The following is a 27921-nucleotide window of genomic DNA, read 5'->3' as shown; positions in this document are numbered from 1 at the left end:
TGGGAAGCAGAGGTTGCAGTGAGCAAAGATCGCGCCACTGTACTCCAGCCTGGGCAACAGAGTGAGACTCCATCTCAAAATCAACAACAACAAAAAAGATGGAAGAATATTACTGTTACTTTTTGAATCCCCCGTGTGTCCTCTCTAATCTTGTTTTCTCCCCTGAGGTAACCACTCTCCTTGATTTTGTGCTTATTAATTCCTTGCTTATAGTTTTACTGTGTTTTTTTCCCCTAAACAATATGTTTAGTTTTATGTTTCATATAGTTTAATGAGTTATATTAAACTTCATATAAATGGAGTCTAATCTTATTATATGTATGTTTCCACAATTCATTTCTCTTGCTCAACATGACTGTTTAAGATTCAGATTGTTAGAATTCGTTTATTTTTCATGGCTGTATAGTGTTCTCAACATTTATTCATTCTACTCTGAACACAGACTTCTAGAAGTTTGTTGCTGTTTTGTTTTCTTATAAATGAACATTTCTGTCGCCTGGAGAAAATGAGCAAGAATTCCTCTAGAATCTGTTAATAAGTAAAACTGCTAGGTTATAAGGCTCATACACATCTTTAAATTTATTAGATAATACCAAATTGTTTTGCAAAGGGGTTGTGTCCAAATTCACTTTTCTCCCAGCAGTATGTAAGGGTCCCACTTGCTCTACATATTCTTGCCAACGCTTGATACTGTCTGCACCTGGCAATTTTACTTAATAATACATAATAGAGAATCTTACTTATTAGCATATACAGGGCTGCCTCATCCTGTCTAAAGGGCTTCATAGTATTCTAGCATATAGATATACTGTATTTGTACAGTTGTCTATTGAGGCAACTCTCTAATATTTCCCTTTATTGGATTATTTCCAGTCTTGTTATTTCAAACAATAACAATGGACGTCTAATTTATCTGTTAACGAAATTCATTTCACACATGAAACTATATCTGTAGAATAAATTCCTAGAAATAAAATTTCTGGGTTAAAGAGTATATGCATTTAAAATGTTCACAGATATTGCCAAATTATTCTGCATATATACAGGAAAAAAACTCTCAAATCATGTTTTTTTCTCACTGTCACACCACAGCAACACAGAAGGCTTCTGTGACCACGTGTGTGGGGTTTTCCCCCCACATACCAAGCAGTGGACACCAGCCAGGTGTCCTCCAATTCAATTCTGACACTGTCGACCTGAAGATAGTGTCAGATCCCGTGGGTCGGTGGCTCAGTCCCCAAAACTGCCACCCACTCAATCCCAGACACCAGTAAGTCACAAGCCGGGGACTCCAAAACTTCTGACTGGCTTTAAGTTGGGGTTCCCATGACCCCCTTTATGGGTTCAATTAACTTGCTGGAACAAGTCACACAACTCAGTGAATCACTTATGCTTACTGATTTATTATTAATATAAAGGATACTGCAAAGGACACAGATGAAGAGATGTGTAGGGCGAGATATGGGGGAACGGACATGGAGCTGTTGTTGGTACTTCCCTTAATGAAGCACAAGAACTCTTTAAATATTAAGGAAATTAGCCATTTGTCTGTGGTTTGACCTATTGATGTTTTAGCCTAGTTTGTTATTTTTCTTTTGGAGTTTATGGTAGATTTTTTTTTGCATGTAGAAATTTTATTTTTATGTAGAGTCTTTTTTTTTTTTTGGAGATGGAGTCTTGTTCTGTTGCCCAGGCTGGAGTGCAGGCACTATTTCGGCTCACTGCAACCTTTACCTCCCAAGTTCAAGTGATCCTCCTGCCTTGGCCTCCTGAATAGCTGGGATTACAAGTGTGCAACACCATGCTTGGCTAATTTTTGTATGTTTTATTAGAGATGGGGTTTCACCATATTGGCCAGGCTGGTCTTGAATTCCTGATCTCAAGTGACTCACCTATCTCGCCCTCCCAAAGTGCTGGGATTACAGGTATGAGCCATCATGCCTGGTCATAGAGTCACATTTAATAATCATGTCTTTTATAGCTTCTAGGTTTTATACCATACTTTTGGAAAGGTATTCTCTTACTCCAATAGTAAATTACTTGTGCATATATTAAACACAGCAGTTATCAGACTGGACTGCACTAAGAAATGAACTCTCAGTTTGAGTTTTCTCTACAGTAGGTTTCTCAAGCTTAGCAGAACCTTTTTTTTTTTTTTTTTTTTTTTTAAAGAGACGAAGTCTCACTTTGTCACTCAGGCTGATCATAGCTCATTGCAGCCTCAAACTTCTGGGCTCAAGTGATCCTCCTACCTCAGCCTCCCAAGTAGCTGGGATTAAAGACACAGCTTGGACAAGCCTGACACAGGCATGTACCACCACATCCATCTACTTAAAAAAATTTTTTTAAGAGATGGGGTCCCCCTGTGATGGTTTCAAACTCCTGGCCCCAAGTGATCCTCCTGCCTCAGCCTCCCAAGTAGCTGGGATTAAAGACACAAGCCACCACACCTGGCCCAATACTAACATTTTGGACCAAATAATTTTTGTTGTCGGGGTTGTCTTGGGCACTGTAGGATGTGTAGCAGCATCTCTGGCCTCTACTCACTAGAAATCAGTAGCACTCTCTCCCTCTAACAGCTGTGATAATCAACATGTCTTGAGACACTGTCAAATGTCCCTGGGAGACATTGTGGCCCAAACTGTCCCCAGTTGAGAATCCCTGCTCTAGAAACAGGTTTACCTTCAATACTTCCTTCTAGTCATAGAAATGATCAGACCTAACCAATTGTATTTAACCTGAAAGGTGTCTCTAAAACATTGGAACTATTTTTTTTAGTTTAATATTTTCAATTAAAGTATTTGGTGCTGACAATTCTTTTGTACAGTTCTGTCTCTAGCTTTAGAATAGCTTAACAGCGGCCATTACTTATGTCCAATGAACTAATCAAGTATGTTCTATAAAGACCACAAAGCAGAATGTTGACAGAGGAACCCAGGCAGGATCCAATTCAATTCACTCCACTTACTCTAGCTTAAGAAGGGGTTTCCTTTTAATTTCCAAAATTAAAGTCAGTTTTGAAATGATACTTCCACCGAGTGCTTACTTTCCAAGGTGAGCTCTCCAACCACAGCATGGATATAACAGCCACGATAATGAAGAATGTGTGGTAATGGTGCCGGAATAGATACATCAATCAACAATATGGAATCAAACACCCCAAGAGAGCTAGTATATATAAGATGGCATTACAAATCAGAGGAAAGAATGGATTATTCAGTAAACTGTTTTAGGTAACTGGCTTAACACTTACAAAAGAATTAAGATTCCTACTTATTATCATGCATCAAAATAAGATGGCAAATTAATATAAAAATTAAAATCATAAAAAGGAAAATATTCTAGTTGACTTTGTGGTCTTAGGAATAGGGAAAACCTTTCTAGGTATACATACAAAGTCAGCCTATAAAGAAAAATACCATAATTTAAAGGTAAACAATAACCTCTGTGCCACACACATGAAGGGGTAATAGTCTTTATATGTGATACCTTTCAAATCAACATGAAACCTAAAATCAAAATTGAAAAATAGAGAAAAATATGAACAAGCAATTCATATAGGATGGCATACAGAACATCAAAAGTATATATATTTTTAAAAATTCAGTCTTTCTAGTAACCAAAGAAATGAAAACCACCAGCCTGGGCGACGTAGCAAGACCCTATCTCTATAAAATGATTTTTAATTAGCCAGGCCTGGTGGTGCATACCACCTTGTAAGACTAAGATTCCGAGTAATCTCAGTTACTCGGAAGACTGAGGTGAGAGGGTCACTTGAGCCCAGGAGGTTAAGGTTATAGTGAGCTATGATCATGCCACAGCACTTCAGCCTGGGCTACAGAATGAGATCCTGGTTTTTTTGTTTGTTTTTTTAAAGCAAACCAAGAAAACTTCTATATTTTGACTATTAACTCGGCAAAAACTAAAAACAAAAGCAAGAAAAACAGGTTGGGGAGTGCAACAAAACACTCTCCAGTAAAAACATAAATTTCTATATGTATTTCCTCAGCGCAATTTGGTGACACATATTAAAACCTTTAAAAATGTTAATATCCTCCCACCTAGTATATATATAGGAATTGTGAATACAGCAGAGATAGCATCAAGAAGTATGAGGGGAGAAAAATGGCTAGTTAATGAAGAACACGGGAGCAACTGGTTATAGTTAGGAATATATAAAGCTAGATACTTATTTCAAATTATGAACAAAAATAAATTCAAGATGCTTTACAAAGCTGAACATAAAAAAGAGAACTATAAACGTGGAGTAGGAAAGTCTTTTCAATGTAAGAAAGAAAACCCTGAATCCACAAAGAAAAAAACTGATCCACAAAATTTTAAACATCTTTGTCAAAAGAAACCATAAATAATAATGAAAAATAAATTTGAAAAACAACGTAAGACTGGAAGAAAATATTTACAACTATATAACAATATCTGGAATATATGAATAGGTACCAAACATTAATAAGAAAAAATTTAAAAACTCAAAAGATTAAATATGTGGCCAATAACATGAAAACATGTTCAACTTAATAAAGAAATGCAAATTAAGGCAAAATACCATTTTGGGGCCACCAAATTGTCAAAAGCTAAAAAGATTTATACTATCCAGCACTGGAAAAGATATGGAGAAATGAATATACTTTTACCATTGTTGAAAGGGTTGGAAGAAAAACTGGTGCACCTTTTGGGTTGATGTTGATGTTGCAGCAGCAGCATCAGTTAACTCTTATACAGCGTTAACATATCCCAGACACTATCCTAAGTCCTTTGTATACAGCAGCTCATTTAATCATTCACAACCCTATGAGGGAGGTACTGTTATTTCTCCATTTTACAGATGTACAGATAAAGAACCTGAGGCACACAGATGTAGAGTAACATTTTTCTTACACAAAGATGTTGGACTTGGGAATGTAGCTCTAGAATCTGTGTTATTTGCTATGCTATACAGTCCTACACTTCAGTATAGCAACCATGGAGGTACACTGCTCAGATCTCCCCTGAAGATACCTTGCAGTTCAGTTCTGATGTGCCTTTAGGACTTAACTCCCTCATCTTTCAAGATCAGGCCACTTTCTTCCCTTGCAATCCCAGGTCAATAACTGAATACGTGGGAGTACCATGGCCTGGCTATTTCTATCTAACTGGTAGTACTATCCTAACAGGCAATCTTCACTCCAGAGTGCCCTACTGAATAGGCTGTAACTGTTAGATGTAAATCAGAGTCTGAGCCCTTTCCCTTCCTTCAGCTTCTGACTGCCTATCTTTCACAGGTACTCAGTGAACTATTTGCAGTCCTAACTCTGTCTCAGTGTCAGCTTCCCAGAAGACCTGACACAACTGCCTTTCTAACAAAACTTCAAGTGCATATACCTTTCTGCTTAGCAATTTCATTTTCACATATGCAACCCAGAGAAAAATCTGCATGTAGGGAAAAAGAAACAGGTACAAAGATGTTCACTGCACTATTACTTATAATAGAGAAAAACCTAAATACCTATCAATACAGGAATGGTTAAATTACAGTGCATAAACAGTACAGAATATTAAAAGGAAATAATTCTGTGCATATTGACGTGGAAAGATCTCTAACACACGAGAAAAAAAGCAAACCACAGAATAGTATATATCATGAGAGTTATTTAAAAATTATATATATTTCTGTAAGTCCACATATTTATGAATATATAAAAAACTGATAGTAGTTCTGGAAAGATGCCAGGAGGGGTTGAGAAAGGTAGGGATGAGCGAGTCCTATATTTTAACTTTTCATTTTAAAATGTAGAAGGCATTAATATACAGTCGATCCTCATTATTCAGGGATTCCATACTTGCAAATATGCCTACTCACTAAAATTTATCTGCAAGCTCCAACTCAATAGTTGTGGCACTTTCGTGGTCATCTGAGGACATAATCCACTTGCAGAGTGGCAAAAAAATTTGAGTCACATGACAGCCATGTTCCCACATGCAGCTTAGCATGGCAATGCCCTGTTGTCTCAGTTCTCCTATAGTAAGTGCATGTCTTTTCTGTGGTCTCTTCAGCGCCACGTCTTTCACATTTTTGTGCCTTTTATTGATGATTTCACTGTTTAATATGATCCCAATTATAGTGCTGAAGTGCCATCTAATGTTCCTAAGTGCAAGAAGGATTTTCTCTTTCAGAGAAAATACGTGTTAGGAAAACTTCGTTCAGACATGAGTTATAGTGCTTCTGGCACAATACTGTTGACATATATTATTGTACAGGATTATTAACATATAATATTAATGTAATTGAATATATATTAAATAATATGTCCTAAAACAGAGACACACAACGAGGTTATGTATTGATCAGTTGATGAAATGTGACCAGACACCTGCGGGAACCTAATCCTGTTTATATTCCCTAGGGGCAATGATCCAGTATTCACTAATTCAGTGTTTACAGTGACTTTATAGAACATAACTACCACATGAGAATCAACTGCATTACTAAAGTTTAAAAAACAAAAAAGAACTATGTTGGCCAGAGCAATAGCTCTAGCCTCTAAACAGAGCAATAAAGTCATTGATAGGGGTCAAAGTGTCCCTTTAGCTTTCCTGTGCACTCAAATCCCACATTCCTCAACTGCCTGCTTTTCATGGTGATGACAGGGCCATTTAAATACCTCTTAACTCAAATTTTTCTTGACAAGGCCCTCAAAGAGAATTAAAGAAATGAAAATGAGTTACTACTGACACCTGAATTCATTCAAAAAGACCTGCAATTTTTCCCCATACATTATCCATAAGTATTTTAGAATATTGTATGGATCCATTAATGATCCATAGAATATTTGCATTAATTATACTTACAGTTGAACATCCCAAATCCAAAAATCCACATGTGGCTATTGAGTAAATGAAATATACTATACAGTTTTTTTTAAAAACAGTAATTAAAGCCTTTTAAAACTTACTGCCACCCTTTTAGCATAGGAAATCTTTTTAAGAAATGCAAAAAGCAAATTTTTATTTTCAGGATCCAATACCTAATCATTTTTCTCAGTTCCCAAATATTTTACTACCCATCAAGGCCCAGAGCCGACACTGATAACACAATACATTTTATTTATAAAGACTATTGTGATCTAGCCCCAGTGCTGCCTTTCTATGCCTTTCCCACTCCTGTAAAGTCACATTAGAAAACGTCACATTTTTCTAAAATACCCAAACTTTACATTATGAATTAACTATGAACATGTTAGAATCTTGATTGTGTATAAGAAACTATAGAGAAGAACTGAATCTTTCCTTTCACCTAGTTATATTATTGCTTTCTCTCTCTTTTTCTTTTTTGAGACAAAGTCTGGTTCTATTGCCCAGGCTGGAGTGCAGTGGCACGATCTTGGCTCACTGCAACCTCCACCTCTTGGGTTCAAGCAATCCTCCCACCTCAGCCTCCTGAGTAGCTGGGACTACAGGCATGTACCACTATGAATGGCTAATTTTTTTTTTTTTTTTTTTTTTTGGTAGAGATGGGTTTTGCTTTGTTGCTCAGGCTGGTCTTGAACACATGCGCTCAAGCAATCTGCCCACCCTGGTCTCCCAAAGTGTTGGGATTGCATGTGTTAGCCACTGCATCTGGTGTATTATTGCTATTATATGTAAGTTCATCATATAATGCAGAATAATTTGCTAAACTGAAAAGTTATTCTTAACATGAGGGCCTATGAAAGGTAGCACAGAATAGTGGTTAGGAGACAGTAAGCTATATAGCAAGGCTGCTTGGGGCTCTGCCACTTACCAGCTCTGTAACCTTGGGCAAGTTACTTATCTTTTCCTACCTTACTTTCTTCATCTGTGAAATGGAGACAATTAGTAGTACAGGTTGAGTATCCCTTATCCAAAATGATTGGGACCAGAAGTGTTCCAGATATCAGGATTTTTCAGATTTTAGAGCATCTGCATTAATTATACTTTCGGTTGAGCATCCCCAATCCAAAAATCCAAAATGCTTCAGTGAGCATTTCCTTTGAGCATCATGTCAGTGCTCAAAAAATTTTGGATTCTGGAGCATCTTGGATTTGGGATGCTCAACTGTACCCACTTCACAGGATTCTTAGGAAGATTAAATAAATTTATTCTTGTAGGAAGCTTAGGAACAATCCCTGGCATACAGAAGTACTTAATAAATTAATTATTAATGTTGAGAGGTTGTGCCAACAATGCAAACACAACACTTCTGGCTACCTAACTTGGGGGAACAGGTAAACATGTATTCCTTCAGTGGACAGTACTTTATATAACTATTATCTATACTACTTTTATATATGGTATGGTTTGGCTCTATCCCTGGCCAAAGCTCATCTTGAATTGAAGCTCCTGTAATTCCCACGTGTTGTAGGAGGGACCTGGTGGGACATAATTGAATCATGGGGGCGGGGGTGGGGGGGCTTCCTCCCATACTGTTCTCATGGTAGTGAATAAGTCTCATGAGATCTGATGGTTTTACAAGGAGTTTCCCCTTTCACTTGGCTCTCTCATTCTCTCTTGTCTGCAGCCATGTAAGACGTGCCTTTCACCTTCCGCCATGATTGTGAGGCCTCCCCAGTCACGTGGAACTGAGTCCATTAAACCTCTTTTTCTTTATAAATTACCCAGTCTTGGGTATGTCTTTATTAGCAGGATGAAAATGGACTAATACAACATAATTGACACTTTAGAATTTCTCAAACCTACCTAAACTGATCATATATTTAAGGCAAGTCTCCATGATTATAAATTCAACTGCTGGTATACAGAACCACCTAGACTTGATCAGATTCTGTACCTAAGATCTAAAAGTAACAAACAACTCAGCTTTCTGTATGGCTGGGAAGGACAAACTATTTTGTCTTGAATCAAGATGTAATTCTGCATTTCTCTGGATGGAAAAGTATAGTATGTTAGTCCTGTTTAATTTAATTAATGAATTCCAATTTTTCAGAACACAGTAGGCTTTCCTTGGGATACCTGGCAAAACGGCTGGAATAAAAGAGATACTCAATAAATATTCATTGATAAAATACAGGAAGATGAGGCAAGAGTGTGTGAATAGTCGGATGATAGATAAGCATCCATGTGAGCAATGTAAAGATACATATTTAAGGAAAAATAATCCCTATATATGTCAAATGATAGTTATGTCAGAAATGGAAATGTACTGCTGTGACTAAAAGACTAAAATACCATCAGAATTTAATGAAAACAAAGCAGAAAATTTTAAAATTCCTGCTATTCATAAAGCTTATCTGTCCTCATGAAGAATATACAGTTTCTATGTGTCATGCCTAAGACAGTTAAAAGATCTAAGAAACAGATGAAAAATTTTCCATATGTTAAATTCCCAATGCTGCATGTCTTTAATTATTGATCTTTACAGGGTAAGAAGTTGCTCCCAATTATAAATTGTTAATGAGTCAACAGTCCCACTGTTAATTTATGCATAAAAATAAAGGTGGCTGGACAGTATCCCACCAAATGTAGCATGATATAAAAAGGAGTATGGGGTATGGAATAAGACAGACGTGGGTCTGACTTTCAGCTCTCCAGCTTCTTTCCTCTATGACCTGAGGCACTTCAGGCATGTGAGCCTCAGTTTTCCCATTGTAAATGGGATGATTCCATTATCTATCTCAGAGTTGTTGCATATATTAAGAGTAGAATAACAGCACAGTACCCAGGTGCTTCACCCCGTCTTCATCTGAACTGAATCCTGTTTTTACGAACCTGGAGAAAACTCAGCAGGTTGGTTTCCTCTGCCCTAACCCAGAGTACTGAATTCACTTGGTGACAACTATGGTAATAGAGCACTGGGTGGTAACTTCTGGTGCCCACGTGAAAATATATACCTTCAACAGGGCTGGTCTTAGAAATAATAGTTGGTGAAATGATGGCAAGCATTACATGTCTTATAATCAAAATCCAGAAAAATTTAAACAGTGTGGAGAGAACAAATGTAAATATGTTCTAGCAAATCAAAGGAAGTATCTTTTGAGTTGAAAGGTAACTTTTAGATACTTTACACAGTAAATATATAAAGTTCATTATTGTAGGAAGTGGCATAGGCTGAAAGCATCCAAAAAGCTTTAACTCCAGATGATAGCGCCAGGATGAATTATTAGAAGATACATGTTTTTAGGACTATTCCTCGCCTAGAAAAGTGTCAAATAGCTGCCGACTGGGTCCACCAAAAACTCATGCCACCTACTCAGCAGAACCCTAATGCTGCTCAGCGATGCTTATGTTCATCCTTTGTTGACTGTTCAGCCCCCACAGCAGCTGTTCCAAACCTCTTCACACTCTTAGTTCTCTCATATCTGCCCAAAGTAGATAACCTTTCTTCCCACTCAAAGGAAAAAATCAAGGTCATACAAATGAAGCAAACCTTATTTGCCCTCCTCCACCTGAAAATCTCCTGGAAACTCAGTTCCGAACATCTCAAAATTTCTCTTATACCATCTTCTTTTTCTGTTTGTTTTAAAGAAGATGAACGGGTACAGTGGCTCACACCTGTTATCCTAGCACTTTGTGAAGTCAAGGTGGGAGGCTCACTCGAGGCCAGAAGTTCAAGACCAAGCTGGGCAACAAACATAGTGAGACCTTGCCTCTACAAAAATAAAAACAGAAAAAAAGTAGGCAGGCATGGTGCTCCATGTCTGTAGTCCCAGCTACTCAGGAGGCTGAGGTGGGAGGAATGCTTGGGCCCAGTTTAAGGCTGCAGTGAGCCATGACTGAGCAACTGCCCAGCCTGGGCAACAAAGTGAGACCCTGTCTCCAAAATAAAAAAAAAAAACAAATTAAAGTTAAAATTAAAAAATAAAGAAGATGAACTTTTTCTCTTTCCTGAAGCTTAGCTCTTTACTCTGGTTTTTAAAAATCAAATTCCCTTCTCATCCATTTATTTTTACTTCAATTACTCCCTGAACCAGTGTTAGTCAAAGTACGGTCTAAATACTTAACTATGTCAGAATCTCCTGGATGCAGGTTGGAGGTTGGTGGTGACGAGGGTTATTTGTTAAAAAATGTCCTGCTCTGCAGACCTGCTGAATCAGATTCGCTGTAAGTGGTGCTAGCAATCTGCATTTTAAACAACATTCCCATGTTATTCTTGTGCATATTAAAAATTGACAATTGTCTTAGGCAACGGATCTTTCTGCTTTCTCTCCAAACTATGCTTCTGTGTTCATAAAAAAACAGAACAAGGCAAGCTAAGCTTCCCTTAAATGACTCCACCTCAGATCACCACAGCGCATCTCTTCTCATTAGTTCTGTGTGTGAAATTTATCTCATGGTCCACTCATTCTTCACACCTTTTGTAATATGACTTTCACTTCATTACTGTATTTAAATTGTTCTTTCCCAGATCATGTCCTCTAAATCTCTAAATCCAAAGATCTTCCCTAGTCCCCATTTTCTTCAGTTTTCTGAAGCATGTAATATTTGTAGCTATCTCCCCACTTCCTGGAACTAAATGTCTTTGCTTACTTTTTTTTTTTTTTGTGGAGATGGAGTCTCACTCTGTTGCCCAGGCTGGAGTGCAGTGGCGCAATCTTGGCTCACTGCAACCTCTGCCTCCAAGGTTCAAGTGATTCTCCTGTCTCAGCCTCCCAGGTAGCTGGGACTATAGGTGTTTCTTTATTTTCTTAAAACCATAATCCTGCTGTTTGTCTATCTCTAGAGCTGCAGTTTTTCTGTTGAATGCTGTAAATCCCAAGGCCCTTTATTCTTTCTAGAATTTTAGCCTTCCTCTCCATCTGCTTAGATGTTCTATTGCTACTTTAAACATATAATTGTATCTTACATGTAATCTTCTGACTTCCCCCATTTTATTTCATTCATTCAGATATTTACTGCCCATCAGTGCATGCCAGGCACTGTTTGTTCTAAATCTGGTCATGAAAAGTTATTGAAGGAAATGAAGGCAGATACCTCCAATGACAGTACTGTCACTCCATCAATCACCCAGTTTGGAAATCTTGGTATCATTCTTATTGCTTGCTTCTTATCATGCCCTCTAATATGTCAAAAATCATCCTTCTTTGTAATTTTTTTAAATACTTTTAAGTTCAGGGGTACATGTGCAGGTTACCTTGGTAAACTTGTGTTATGGGGGTCTGTTGTACAGATTATTTAATCATCCAGGTATTAAGCCTAGTATCTATTAGTTATTTTTGCTGATCCTCTCCCTTCTTCCACCCTCGGATAGGCCCTAGTGTGTGTTGTTCCCCTCTTTGTGTCCATGTGTTCCCACCATTTAGCTCCCACTTATAAGTGAGAACATGATATATTTGGTTTTCAATTTTTCTTATTTGTTCCTTCTGTTTCCATTGCTATCATTATTCCGGTCCAGATCTTTATGTCCTAATGTTGAAATTATTCCAATAATTTCTTAACTAGTCTCTCTGCTTCCGGTTCCTACTATATTTCATTCATTCAACAAACAGATCCAATGTCTTCTATGTGCTAGGCACGTTCTGGGTGCTGAGATATAGCAGTAATAAGACAGGTATTCCTTTTCTCATGAAGCATATAATCTAGTGGAGGGAGTCAGTAAAAAAGTGAACATATTAATAAGCAAGGTAACTGCATAATCATAAATACCATAAGAAAAATGATACAGGGTATGGCAGTAGAGAGGAGGAGGGAGTGCTGCTATCTTAGATTCAGGGTGGTTAGCGAAGTCCTCTCTGAAAAGGTGATATCCAGCTGAGACACAGATCCTACCACACTACTTATAAATTCATATTTCTAAAACACCACTTCTATGTTATCTCCCGGCTCATGAACTTTTTTTTTTTTTGTAAGTGATAAGGACTCATTATGTTGGCCAGGCTGGCCTTGAACTCCCGGCCTCAAGCAATCCTCCTGCCTTGGGCCCCCAAAATACTGGGATTACATGCATGAGCCACCACACTCAGCCTACTCATGAACTTTTAAAGGCACCCTACTAATGATAAGACAAAGGCCAAAATTCCAAACCTAACTTTCCAACCTAATTTTCTAAAAAATTCCTTACAGATTCTGCTTCAACTAGCATTTACTGAGTGGTTAAAGGCTGTGTCAGGCATAGTGCTTGACATTTTTTCCTCAAAATATACCCAGTCGAAAATCCCCAACAAGTATTATAATTTCCTTTTTATAGATAAAAAGGAAAGAAACTTGCCTAAGGTCACCTAGCTTATAAGTAACAGAATTGAGTCACAAATAATTTTAAAAACTGCTATTTATTGACATTTATCATGTATCCCAAACTATGTGTTAAGGATTTTACTTGTCTCATTTAATACCCATCACTGAGAATAGATGATTATGATTAGAAAACTGATATGATTCAGTATGATTATTACTAGGAAACTGAAGCTTAGAGAAGGTTAAGTAATCTGCCTAAGTCACTAAGCAGTCAAGATTAGACCTGAGACCTGACTTCAATGTCTATTACAGAGCACTACGCTTAGTTCATTCATTGCTTTCTCCCATGTCATGTGGGACAAATCCCAGCTTTGGATGAACACAATGGTCTCCTTTCCCACATCTCCACCCAGACTACTGAACTCTGCTGGGAAAACGTACATAACCGTAAGACTGGCATCATTAAAAAATTTATGCTCTATGGACCAACTAGGCCCTCATTACAACTCAGAAATCTGGTTTTTTAGCTGGCTCTTATTCTCTACAGTAGCTTTTCAACCATTTTTTAAAATATATACTATTTTCAACCTTCCTACAAGTATTATCACTCCCATCTCACTCCTAGCAAGTGACCCTTCCTGTTATCTCACAGAGAAAATATAAGCCACAGAGGTGGACTCCCTTAACTTTCTACCACCCATATCTATAACCTAACTTCATCTTCATTGGTCCTCACTTCCTTTCCTTTTGTCACAAAGGAGTTTCTTGTCTCCTAAAATCTATCCCTCTGCTATGCTTTACCACTCTGGTACTATGAGGGTCCTTGATCTATCAACTTTGGTGCATTATCAATCCCTCCCTCTCTTCTGGCTCCTTCTCATTACTATGGATGTTGACTAACCTCATTATCCCTTGCACAGGCAAAATTCCATCTTCACTGTTGTCTTACTCTTCCTACTAGTTATTTCTCAACCCACTGTGAATGAGGCTCCTACTTTACCACTTCACTGCAATCTCTCTCCCCAAGGTTATTAACAATCTCCTTAAGACTAATGTATTTTCAATTTCATCTTGTTATACTATGAAATAAATATTTGATTTTCATCAGGTTTCCCAACACAGCTCTTGAGATCGCTGGTATTTTCAGAATGATGAGAGTTTCTTTTGTAGCTAATGAGATGGCTGGTGGCTGGCAGCTCCTATGTAGCTTCAGGATGGGGGTTGGTCATGGGAAAGATCAAGGCATGATTAGAAGGCTGGGACTTTCAGTCCCACCCTGCCAACATCTAGGTAAGGGAGAGGGGCTGAAGGTTGAATTGCTTGCCAATGGCCAAGGATTTAATCAATCATGCCTATGTAATGAAGCTCCCACAAGAACCCAAAAGGATTGGGCTCAAAGAGCTTCTAGGTAGCTAAACACATGGAGCTTCCTGAAGGGTGGTATGCCCGGAGAGGGCACAGAAGCTTCACGCCCCTTCCCACATGCCTTGCCCTATTCATCTCTTCATCTGTATTCTTTGTAGTATCCTTTGTAATAAACCAGTAAAGTTAAGTAAGTGTTTCCCTGAGTTCTGTGAGCTGTTCCAGCAAAGTAGTTGAAACCGAGGAGGAAGTCATGGGAAAGGTGATTTCTAACCAGTTGATCAAAAGCACAGATAAAAACAACCCGGGGCTTGCAACTGGCTTAGGAGTAGGGGGCAGCTGGTAGGTTTGACCCCTCAATCTGTGGGATCTGATGCTATTGCCAGGTAGATGGCATCAGAACTGAGTTGAATTACAGGACACCCAGCTGATAACTTGCTGTAAAATGGCTTGGTGAGTGGGGGAAAAACACACACTTGGTCACAGAAGTTTTCTGCGTTGTGAAAGCATAGTTGGAGAAACTGATCTCATACCTTAATTCCTTTTTGGCCAAGACTGCCAACCACTTTTTTCTTCTTGAAAACACATTTTCCCGTGGCTTCTATAATATCAAATTTTTGTTTGGTTTTCCTTTTTAGAGACCAGGTCTCATTCTATCCCCCAGGCTGGAGTGCAGTGGTGTAGCCCATAGTTCACTGCAACCTTGAACTCCTGAGTTCAAGTGATCCTCCCGCCTCAGCCTTTTGAGTAGCTAGGACTACAGGCACCAGCCAACATGTCCGGCTGGTTTTCCTCTTGAGTCTAGCTTTTTCTCAGCATCCTTAAAATGCTGGTGACCTTCAGGGTTCTGTCCTGGGTTCTCTTGTTTCTCCTTACTCTTGTTACTCTCCCTGGAAAATATTCCTACAATAGCTTCTAAAATCAATCATAGGCTGATGACTTTTCATTCTGTATCTCCAATCCCAGTCTGATTTATCAGTTTCACCTGCCCACTAGGCAGATTCTCTGGCTTGACAACTTCTTCAAATTCAAAATATTAAATTCAGGATTCATATTAAAATAGCCTCCTACTGCCCTTACAATGGAGTCCAAATTCTTAACACAGTGTAAAAGGCCCTTCCGAAAACAATTTGGCAGTTTCTTAAATACTAAATTTGTGGCTGGGTACAGTGGTTCACGCCTGTAATTTCAGTCCTTTGGGAGGCTCAAGTGGGGGTGGGGGAATGCCTTGATGCCAGGAGCTGGAGATCAGCTTAGGCAACACAGTGAAATGCTGTCTCTACAGAAGACTTAAAACTTAGCTGGGCACAGTAGTGCACACCTGTAGTCTCAGCTACTCGTGGGGCTGAGATAGGAGCATCACGTGAGCACAGAAGTTCGAGACTACAATGAGCTGTGATTGGACTACTGCACTCCAGCCTGAGTGACAGAGCAAGACCCTGCCTCTAAAAAAACCCCTAAAAACCAAAAAACAAATAAAAATTTTAGGCCAGGCGCAGTGGCTCATGCCTGTAATCCTAGCACTTTGGGAGGCTAAGGCGGGAGGCTCTCTTGAGCCCAGGAGTTTGTGACCAGCCTGGGCAACATCAGGAGACCCTGTTTCTACAAAAATACAAAAATTAGCCAGGCATGGTGGTGTGCACCTATGGTTCCCAACTACTCGAGAGACTGAGGTGAGCGGATCACTTGGCCCAGGATGTCAAGGCTGCGGTGTGTCATGATTGAGCCACTGCACTGTAGCCTGGGAGACAGAGCAAGACCCTGTCTCAAAAAATAAATATGTAAATAAATAAATAAAATTTAAAAGACAAGGATTTCTACTTTTCCAAATTCTATTCGACAAGTACTGGAGGTTCCAGCTAGAGCAATTAAGCACAAAAACAAATCCTTTAAAACATTATTAGAACGAATAAGCTTAGAAAGGCTACAGGATACAAGATCAATATATAAAAATTAATTGTATTCCTATACACTAGCAGTGAGAAATCCAAAAATTAAGAAGGTAATGCACTTATAATATAACAGCGAGCAAAAAAACACAAAAAAGTAACAACTACGACAAAATCCCAAAACAAGAAACCTAGGAATAAATTTATCTAAGTAGGTAACTCCAATTTCCAGTCAGGCATGTAAGGAGGTTAAGAGTTGTCATCCTCATCCATGGAACAAGAAAAACGCTGAACAAAATGAGTATAAACAACTCTTCTTAAATCCATCAGAGAACTGAGGGCACAGGGCAAACCACTGCCTGCAAAATTGGAGAGACAAACAGGTAGATACAGAAAATCACAAGCTACAGGTGTGGAAACTTCAAAACCTCCAAAGAAACCTGAACGAAGGTAGGAAAACCTAACCTGTAAGAGGAATTCCTGAGGCTCAGTATGATTAAATCTGAGAGTTAAAAATTCCAGAGGGGCCCAGGCTTGAGCAAGGAGAGTGAGGGCACATTTTTGCGTTTTATCTCTAGGAGCCCTATGAGGTTCTCACAGTGAAGATTTAAAAAAAAAAAAAAAAAAAAAAAAAAAAGGAAAAAAAAAAAATCCCCTCCTGCTTCTGGCAGGGGAAAGGGGAAATAAGTCATTTTGAAATAAGCCCAGAGCATATTGTTCTTAACAAGCCCTGCCTGAAAAGAAACTGTTTCACCAGAGCTGAACTGAATACCCAACTCCAGCCCTCTCTAGCTTTCCTGTCTCACCTAAGTGGGGCAGGGGACCAAGAAGCACTTGTGGAGATCACAGCCCAGGGCACAGGCTCACTCAAAGACTGAGATCTCCTCACAGGATTATAGAACTCTTCCCCTCCCCACGTACCTTACCGTCACATTGACAGGGCTCCTGTATGATCAAAGGGGAATATAACTCAAAGAACTACGGATCTCAGGCCTTAAGAAGTCTAGGCCAGGCGCGTGGCTCACACCTGTAATCCCAGCACTTTGGGAGGTCAGGGAGGGTGGATCACCTGAGGCCAGGAGTTTGAGACCAGCCTGGGCATCATGACAAAACCCCGTCTCTACAAAAAATACAAAAAAGATTAGCTGGGTGTGGTGGCGCGTGCCTGTAGTCCCAGCTACCTGGGAGGCTGAGATGGGAGGATCACCTGAGACTGGGCAATCGCTGTACTCCAGTCTGGGCAACAGAGTGAGACCCTATCTTTAAAAACAAAAAACAGTTTCTAAACCCCAAAGACATCAAAGGAGATAAAATCTACACACAGGTATATCATATTCAAATTGTAGAAAATCAAAGATAAAGAGGAAATACTGAAAACAGTCCGAGAAAAAAACTATCTTACCTACAGAGGAGCAAAGATAAGAATTACATGAGACTTCTCATCAGAAATCACAAGAGCAGGAAGAGAGGAGTGAAATATTTTAAGCATTGAAAGAAAAATAACATGAACCTAGACTTCTGTATCCAGTAAAATTATCTTTCAAAAATGAAACAGAAATAAAGACTTTCTCAGACAAAAATTGAGAGAATTTTTCACCAGAAAGTTTGTCTCGCTAGAAATGTTAACAGAAAATCTTTAGAGAGAAAGAAAATGCTTTAGGTCAGAAATCTGGACCTACATAAGGAAAGAAAGCACATTAGAGAAGGAATAAACGAAGGCAAAATAAAATCTTATTCCTGATAGACAACAGTTTGTTCAAAACAAATAATAGCAACAATGTGTCAGTGATTACAGCTTATGGATAAGTAAAACGAATGACAGCAATGAGGAAGAGGACAAAGGAATTGGGAATATTCTGTTATAAAGTAATTGTACTATCTGTTAAGTGGTATAGTGTTATTTGAAAGAGAACTTAGATTAGTTGTAAATGTACACAGAGGTCCCCGTGGTCCCTGACTTACAGTTTTTCAACTTGACCTTGGTGCAAAACCAATATGCATTTGAGTACCTATAAAACCAGTTCATTTTTCACATTTGGTGCCGTATTCGATAAATTACACAAGATATTCAACACTTTATTATAAAACAGCCTTGTGTTAGATTTTGCCCAACTACAGGCTAATGTAAGTGTAAGTATTGTGAGCGTGTTTGTTTTGTTTTGTTTTGTTTTGTTTTTTTGAGATGGTGTCTCGCTCTGTTACCCAGGCTGTAGTGCAGTGGTGCATCTCAGCTCACTGCAAACTCCACCTCCCTGGTTCACGCCATTCTCCTGCCTCAGCCTCCCGAGTAGCTGGGACTACAGGCACCTGCCACTACAGGCACCTGCCACCATGCCCAGGTGATTTTTTGTATTTTTTTGTTTTTTTTTTTAGTAGAAATGGGGTTTCACCATGTTAGCCAGCATGGTCTTGATCTCCTCACCTCGTGATCTGCCTGCCTTGGCCTCCCAAAGTGCTGGGATTACAGGTGTGAGCCACCGCGCCTGGCCAGTACTGTGAGCATGTTTAAGATAGGCTAGGCTAAGCTATGATGTTTGCTAGGTTAGGTGTATTAAATGCATTTTCAATTTACAATATTTTCTTATTTTTATTTTTATTTTTAGAAACAGGGTTTTGTTCTGTCACCCAGGCTGGAGTGCAGTGGCACGATCATGGCTCACTGCAGCCTCAAACTCCTGGGCTTAAGCAATCCTCTTTCCTCAGCCTCCCGAGTAGCTGGGACTACAGGTGCGTGCCACCACATCTGGCTAATTATTTTATCTTTTGTAGAGACAGAGTTTGTCCATTTTGCCCAGACTGGTCTTGAACTCCTGGCCTCACATGATCCTCCTACCTTGGCCTCCCAAAGTGCTGGAATTACACGCATGAACCACTGTACCCAACCTCAACTTAGGGGTATTTTCAACTTATGGTGGATACATCAGAATGTAACCCCATGTACTGCAAACTCAAGGTCAATTACTAAAAAAAAAGTTTTTTTTAAAAAAAGTACAGGCTGGGCATGGTGGTTCACATCTGTAATCCCAGCACTTTGGTAGGCCGAGGCGGGTAGATCACCTGAGGTCAGGAGTTTGAGACCAGCCTGACCAACAGGGTGAAATCCCATCTCTACTAAAATACAAAAATTAGCTGGGCATTGTGGCGGGTGCCTGGAATCTCAGCTACTAGGGAGGTTGAGGCAGGAGAATTGCTTGAACCCAGGAGGCGGAGGTTGCAGTGAGCCAAGAGCATGCCACTGCACTCTAGCCTGGGTGACAGAGTGAGACTCCCTCTCAAAAAAACAAAAAAAGTACAAGACTTGTATACTGAACACTATAAAATGCTGCTGAAACTAAAGATTTAATAAATAGAAAGACATTTTATACTCATAGATTAGAAGACTTAGATAATACTTCCAAGTTGATCTACAGATTCAATGCAATCCTTACCAAAAGCCCAGCTGGGTTTTTGTCATTGTTGTTGCAGAAATTGATAAGCTGATCCTAAAATGTATATGGAAATGTAAGGGACTCAGAATAGCCATAGAATTTTTTACAAAGAGGAAAGTTGGAGGATTCAAACTTCTCAATTTCAAAACCTATAATACTAAAAAACTATAGTAATCAAGATAATGTAGCAGTGGTATAAGGACATAGATCAATGGAAAAAAACTTGAGAGTCCAGAAATAAACTTTCACATTTATGATCAGTTGATTTTCAACAAGGGTGACATGACTCATCAATGGGGAAAGAATAGTATTTTTGATAAGTAGTGGTGGGACAACTGGATATTCACATGCAAAAGAATCATATATGGACCCCTACCCACACCATATATAAAATTAACTCAGGCCAAGCATAGTGGCTCACACCTGTAATGCCGAGACTTTGGGAAGTCGAGGTGAGAGGACTGCTTGAGGCCATGAGTTCAAGACTGGCCTGGGCAAGATAGCAAGACCCCATCTCTATAAAAAAATTAAAAAGTTAGATGGGCAGAGTAAGATGCACCTGTAGTTCCAGCTACTTGAGAGGCTGAGGTAGGAGGATACCTTGAGCCCAGGAATTCGAGGAGGCAGTGAGCTATGATTGGGTCACTGCACTCCTGCCTGGGCAACAGAGTGATACCCAGTCTCAAAAACAAAAGAAAAAAAAGAGAACTGTTACAATTCAATATTAAAGACAAGTAATCCAATTTAAAAATGGGTAGAGGGCCAGGTGCAGTGGCTCATGCCTGTAATCCCAGCACTTTGGGAGGCCGAGGCGGGTGGATCACTTGAGGCCAGGAGTTCGAGACCAGCCTGACAAACATGGCAAAAAGCCATCTCTACTAAAAACACAAAAACTAGCTTGGACATGGTGGCATGCGCCTGTAATCCCAACTACTCAGGAGGCTTGAGGCACAAGAATCACTTGAAGCTGGGAGGCAGAGGTTGTAGTGAGCCAAGCTTGCTCCACTGCACTCTAGCCAGGGTGACAGAGTGAGACTCTCTCTCCAAAAAAAAAAGAGAGAGAGAGAGAGAAAAGGGTAGAGGATCAGAATAGACTTTTATCCAAAGAAGATATAGAAATGGCCAATACGCATATGAAAAGATGCGCTACATGATTAGTAATCAGGGAAATGCACATCAAAACCAAAAGAGAAACTACTTCATACCCAACAGGATGGCTAGAATCAAAAACACAAATTACAAGTATTGGTGAGGATGTGGAGAAACTGGAACCCTCCTATACTGGTAACAGAAATGTAAAATGGTACAACCACTTTGGAAAACAGTCTGATAGTTCCTCAAAAAGTTAAAGACACAATTACTGTATGACTCAGCAATTTCACTGCTAAGTATATATGCAAGGAAAATGAAAATGTATGTCCGTACAAAAACGTGTACATGGTTCACAGAGGCATTATTCGTAATAGTCACAAAAAGTAGAAAGAACCCAAATGTCTACTTACTGATGAATGGAAAAATAAAATGTGGTATATCAATACAATGAAATATCATTTGGTAACAAAAATGAAGTACTGATACATGCTGCAATATGTATGAACCTTGGCATTATGCTAAGTGACAGAAGCCAGTCACAAAAGACCACATGTTATGATTTCCTTTATATGAAATATCCAAATAGGTAAACTGTATAGGAACAGAAAGTACATTAGTAGTTACTTAGGAGTAGGGTAGTTGGAGGGGTGCTAGCTAAAAGATACAGGCTTTCTTTTCAAGGTGACAAAAATGTTTTAAAATCAACTGTGGTGATGATTATACAACTGTGAATATGCTAAAGAAACAATGAAATGTACACTTTAAAGGGGTAAACTGTATGATGTGAATTATACCTCCATAAACCTGTTTTTAAAAGAAAACTGGAATTATATTTCATTATAGCTCTTCATTATCTAGTCCCTGTTTCCCCATCCAGAGTCATCTGATGCCACTGCTTCCCTCAAACTCCTCCTGGCACACTGAGCTTCCAGGACCCCTACATGTAATATATTCTTTTAAACCTCTGAGTCTTCCTTCTACCTGGAACATTCTTACAGCTCTTCCTTCTCTAGCCAAATGCTATTTGTTCTTTACAACTTGGCTTAGATGTCATTCCTCTATGTAGTTGTTTCTAAACTTCCATGCCTGAGTTAGAGGCATATCTAATATGCTTCAACTGCAATATGCACTTAACTACTATTTTAGCACTCTTCTTACTGACTTCTGACCAACTGTTTAATTGTATCTCCCACTAAAACTGGGTCTTATTTATTGCAGGTTGACCTAGAGAAGGTAAAAAACACTTTTCAAAAAATGGGATAAACTAATCATAAATCAGAATCACTTTGGTAATCATTTGTCAGCTCAGAAGAATGCTTAAAATAAAAATAAAAAAAGACTGGGTGTGGTGGCTCACGCCTGTAATCCCAGCACTTTGGGAGGCCAAGGTGGGCAGATCACTTCAGGCCAGGAGTTCAAGACCAGCCTGGCCCACATGGCGAAACCCCGTCTCTACTAAAAATACAAGAATTAGTCAGGTGTGGTGGTGCATGCCTGTAATACCAGCCACTAGGGAGGCTGAGAATCACCTGAACCTGGCAGGCAGAGGTTGCAGTGAGCCGAGATTGTGCCACTTCAATCCAGTCTGGGCAACAGGGTGAGACTCTGTCTCAAAAAACAGGGAAGGGAATAGTTAAAAACAAAAAAGAGTCGCAAACTGCTGGAAATATTTAATTGTGAAGAGAAAAGTACTAATGCATAATTTGCCTAAGAAATATGCACTTAATGTTCAGACACTAAGGAAGTTTGCAAAAGGAAAAATAATGACACTGTCTTAACTGGACAGGCTTTGTGCACATTTAACTTGACTGTTTGGAAAATACGGTTTTGATTTTCAAATACATTGACTGTATTTGAATCTTTTCTATAGTGATGTATGATAGGTTCTGGATCCCAGTGAGTATCTATCTGCCTGCAGAGTCAGACCCAAGAGAGTACTAAGGCTCAGTGCATTCTTATCAATTCTAAGTAAGGGTGAAGGTAGAACAAATAGTACAGACTCCACCTAGAGTCTAAAATAACATGGTGATGTCCTTTGTGTAGATTTCTTCAACCTTAAGTTTGAATGGGCTTCAATAAGCAATTTTGCTAGGAAACTTCCAGAATTTGCTGGGGAGAGTACAGTGGAGAAGCATGAATTTATGGTGAGAGGAGTCAGAAGAAAACAATATTTTGAGACTAATTTTTCTGTGAAGTTGTTTAGCAATCTGGTAACTTAGAAATTCTGGCCAGATGCCGTGGCTCATGCCTGTAATCGCAGCACTTCAGGAGGTCAAGGCAGGAAGACTGAGCCCAGGAGTTTGAGAGCAGCCTGGACAACATGGTGAAACCTCACCTCTACAAAAAATAAAATAATTAGCTGGGCATGGTAGTGTCCATTCCTGTAGTCCCAGCTACATGAGAGGCTGAGATGGGAGGATCGCTTGAGCCTAGGACGTAAAGGCTGCGGTAAGCTATGATTGCACCACTGTACTCCAGCCTGGGCAATAGAGAGAAACCCTGTCTCTAAATAAATAAATAAATAAATAAGTTGATTAATTCTACTAAAGTCCAAATAACTGCTTAAAAGCCTTTAAGAATGCAACAGCACTTTTCTGTCCAGCAGACTTAAGTGTCTAAAGTCCCAGGTCAAGTGACTGCAAAGCCACATTTTGGTGACAAAATTGAAGGAGAGTAAAAAGCTTTAAAACAGGAGAATTCTGAAGAAAAGGAAAGAGAATTTTCTGAAACTATAAGATCTACAATGATGTACGTGACCGTAAGGCATGCTGGATTTCTTCCCTAGACAGATGACAAGGCCAGAAGTCTCTAAATGGCACTCAAGAAATAACTACAGGTAACCCTATTTCATTTTATGAATCATACATGTATCTAACAGCCCAGAGAATGCATTCAAAATTGGAGGTATTTAAAATGTCAAGAATGCACATTAAACCATCTGACTTTTAGGACTTTAAAAAATATAAACATAGCTAGGCGTGGTGGCTCACACCTGTAATCCCAGCACTTTGGGAGGCTGAGGTGGGCAGATAACAAGGTCAGGAGTTCGAGACCAGCCTGGCCAACATGGTGAAATCCTGTCTCTACTAAAAATACAAAAATTAGCTGGGCATGGTGGCAGATGCCTATAATCCCAGCTACTCGGGAGGCTGAGGCAGGAGAATCCCTTGACCTTGGGAGGTAGAGTTTGCAGTGAACCGAGATTGCACCATTGCACTCCAGCCTGGGCAACAAGAGCAAAACTCCATCTCAAAACAAACAAACAAACAAACAAACAAAGCAGCAGGTACAGGAAACAACGCTCTGATAATATACACTCATTCAAGCCTATGAGAGTGAGGGAAGGTTAAGTAGAATATAAACATGGGAGAACGTAAAACATGTAATTTACATCGCTTTTGGAAAAGTAAAGTTGTAGAAAGAGAAAAATTAAAGAAAATATGACTGAGTAGATTATATATAATAATTCCTAGAAGAGGCTAAGTATAGTGAAATGTCAATTAAAAAAGAAAGCAGTTGTTTTAGAAGTAAACACCCATCAGATGTTTATAGAGTAGTAATTATGTGATCCTGATGTTAAGATCCTCTCTTTTTAAGTTGTTGTTTAATGGGTGCAGAGTTTTGGTTTTGCAAGATGAAAAGAGCTTTGTAGATGGATCAGGGTGACGGTGGTAAAACAATGTGAATAAACTTAATGCCACTGAACTGTACACTTAAAAATGGTTAATATGGTAAATTTTGTTATGTATATTTTATCGAAATTTTAAAAAATAAACCCATAAAAAAGATCCTCTCTTTTTAAATTCCAGGGTCCAGTAGCCCTATCCATATTGCTAAAATGATTATAATAAAACAAATATTATAACTTCTACACTGCTTGTAACTGAGTAATCATAATAAAGGAAAGTTACATTTGTATGGATGGATATATATGCATATGCACACGTTTGTTATAATGATTACATTCTGAAAACTTGAAGAAGGGAAAACTCCAGTAGTTTAACTGAAGATAGAGATTTTTATTATGATCCCATATACTTTACATCTTCTGGATAAAAGACATACATCTTTTCAAAATGGATGGTACAACCTAGGAAGATAACTGACACCAATAAATTTGAACTATACAAATCTAATGACCTAAAAAACAGTAGACTTTAAAAATGAAAACTGTATCCAGATGTTCTTCCAAAAGGTTATGGTTAGCTAGCCATAATAAAACTCCTGGAGACTGCTCTTTATGGCTTCAGTGAGCCAACTGTCCCCAAAGGAATATAGATATTTTCATATTGAGGCAGAGAAACTGAAGGCAAGGGCTAGGGGCAGGAAACAAATGAGAAATTCAATTTTCTTGTCACTGTACAAGTAGAGTAGGTGTTTAGCAGCTTGCTTTCTCACTTCCCAAACAGCATCTTCAGTGTTTTGGTTCAGAAAAATCTATTTTTGTCCTAAATTCTACTTTAAAACCTTGAGATTAAAATAAAGGGCACTCTGATAAGAAATTTTCTGTCCCTATCACTCATAAATCTGGAGGAGAAAAAGGAGAGGAATAAGGACAAATAATAATAGCTGCCACTATATTTTGAGTACTTTCTCAGTGCTGGGTGTAGTATTAAGTGCTTTATGTATGCTCATTTAATTCTCAAAACAATTCAATGAGGAAACTGAGTAACCGGCTAAATGACAAGGTACCAGCTAGAAAGAGTTGGTTAGAAGATGAACCAAGTCTAATTCCACAGCTGTGTTCAAAGTTTACTACTTAGGAATATTTTTGTATGATGGTTAAATTTTTCTTGAATGTTTGTCCAGAGAGTTAAAACTTTAGAAACATTAACAAAGATGTCTCATAAACACTGATTTCCCCAGACAAGTGGCGCATTTTCCACAAACCACTATTTTGCACAGAAAATAATAAAATAATTTTCTCCAGGTGTTTAGAAATTCAGTTAACCTAATGAAAGGACTATAACACAGTTTTGCATTCTTACTTGTGATATAAAGCATTTTTTCAAATTAATCTGATTGCCCACCTTACTTCCTTTTAAAATTATATTTAAATCCTCGTCCTAGATTTTCTTGAGAATTTCTCTGGTATATTACATAGAATTATATTTTAAAGCCACAGACTGTAAAGACAGTTTAGGAGTGATTTAAAAAATGGAATTTCACTTTGATTCTGTTAATTCAAGAAGAGGATCTTCAAATGCTGTAATTTTTAAAAAGTTTGGAGACTTGCTACACAAATACTTTAAGCGAGAGCTAAATTCCTGAACAGTTTAACTCCTCCGATCATTTTTACTCAGAATTTCAAATAGTAGCTTGTGTACCCAAGTTATTTACATATTTTCTTCCTTAATCATCTCCTTTTCAAAGGACAGAGTTCATTCAACAACTAGTTATTATGCCCTAGTTTTATTGCTATTTTTATTTGCTTTAATGAATGAATCATTTCCAAAACCAGTTATAAAGTAAGACTTGTTTCTGCTATTTCATGTAAAAAGCACAGGTCCAACAATTGCATTCTTTTACACCCCCTCCTGTATGTCTCACCATCAAATCACCATAAGACATCCTAAATTACAAACAGATTAATGTCTTTAAGAATGCAATTCTCAGGCTGGGCATGGTGGCTCATGCCTGTAATCCCAGCACTTTGGGAGGCCGAGGTGGGCGGATCACCTGAGGTCAGGAGTTCGAGATTAACCTGACCAACATGGTGAAACCCTGTCTCTACTAAAAATACAAAAATTAGCCGGGCTTGGGGGCACGTGCCTGTCATCCCAGCTACTCAGGAGGCTGAGGCAGCAGGATCACTGGAACCTTGAAGGTGGAGGTTGCAGTGAGCCAAAATTGCACCACTGCACTCCAACCTGGGCGACAGAGTGAGATCCTGTCTCCAAAAAAAAAAAAAAAAAAAGAGAGAGAGAATGCAATTCTCTCATATCCAACTTCCAGACTTAGTTATCATATAGACCATAAGTAATTGTGACTTGGACACTAGCTAATATTCCAGGAACTAGTTATTGGTGAAGTAGGAGGAATTAGGCAAAAAGCTATTAGGTCATGTAGGTCATCTCAGAATTTGTAAAGAATGGGTAGGTCAAATACCCCTTAGGAAAGCAGATTTCAAAAAATGAGGCCTGATTACATGGAATGAAATTATTGAAAAAAGGGGATTCAAATGGTTACTAAGTTCTTGAAAATGTGGTTCTAATAATTACAGAGGGTGTTAATAAGAGAGAGGTATGAAACAAATCAGAATGGTTAGCACAGGACTCATCAGAAACAGCACACTATAAAAACAGCAGTGTGGTATAATGACTCCAGCACCATTTAATGCCAGGTAAATCATTCCCTTCTTTGAATATGCTTCTTCAATAGCAAAATGGGGACATTTCCCCTGCAGAGCTGTTGTAGGGGGTTTGTTACCTACTAAGATCAGTATTTCTTTGCAGTTCTTTTTGTCCTTAGGTTATATCCCATCATTAAGGGAGCACAGTCAGAGTTCTATGTTGAAAAGTTACTTGATAACTTTTCCTTGATGGTTACATGATTAATTTGATATACAGTTAGGCTCACTGATTTCAATTTGTATTCAATATTGAAATTTACTTTTTTCAATAGTTAGTAAGACTACTCTTCTAACCATTGTGGTCAGTTGTCCATGGACTAGCATTTATATGTAAACAGTGGAATCAGTATGGTAACATTTATATCTACAACTTAATATTTATTACAACAAAGTATTTATGATCAATTTTGAGATAACTGCCTATGGCTCCTGAAAAGACTATAGCTAAGGATCTTCAAAAGTTAGTCTGATTAACTTCAGTTGACACTTACATAGTGCTATGTGCCAAGCACTGTAAGTGTTTTATATACATGAAACAGACCTCTGAGGTATGTTGCCCAAGATCATGCTGCTAGTAAGCTGAACAGATATATATTTTTTAAGACAGGGTCTTGTTCCATTGCCCAGGTTGGAGTGCAGTGGCACAAGCATAGCT

The 27921-nt window shown here is 38.6% G+C and overlaps 1 protein-coding gene and 1 long non-coding RNA gene across 3 annotated transcripts in view; both read right to left on the bottom strand.

The window, feature by feature from the left end:
- MOSMO (modulator of smoothened) overlaps nucleotides 1-27921 on the bottom strand; it is an 85911-nt gene that overhangs the window by 41092 nt on the left and 16898 nt on the right. The window lies entirely within an intron of this gene.
- Nucleotides 11500-26629, bottom strand: LOC144338105 (uncharacterized). Its single transcript, XR_013411922.1, has 3 exons — nucleotides 24311-26629; nucleotides 22444-23920; nucleotides 11500-11618 (listed from the first exon to the last, which is right to left on the bottom strand). It is a non-coding gene; the product is annotated as an uncharacterized LOC144338105 (long non-coding RNA).

This window comes from Macaca mulatta, chromosome 20 (assembly GCF_049350105.2).
Source record: "Macaca mulatta isolate MMU2019108-1 chromosome 20, T2T-MMU8v2.0, whole genome shotgun sequence".
Taxonomy (NCBI): Eukaryota; Metazoa; Chordata; class Mammalia; order Primates; family Cercopithecidae; genus Macaca; species Macaca mulatta.
Note: the sequence above shows the minus strand (reverse complement) of the source record. Positions and strands in the feature narration are given on the sequence as shown.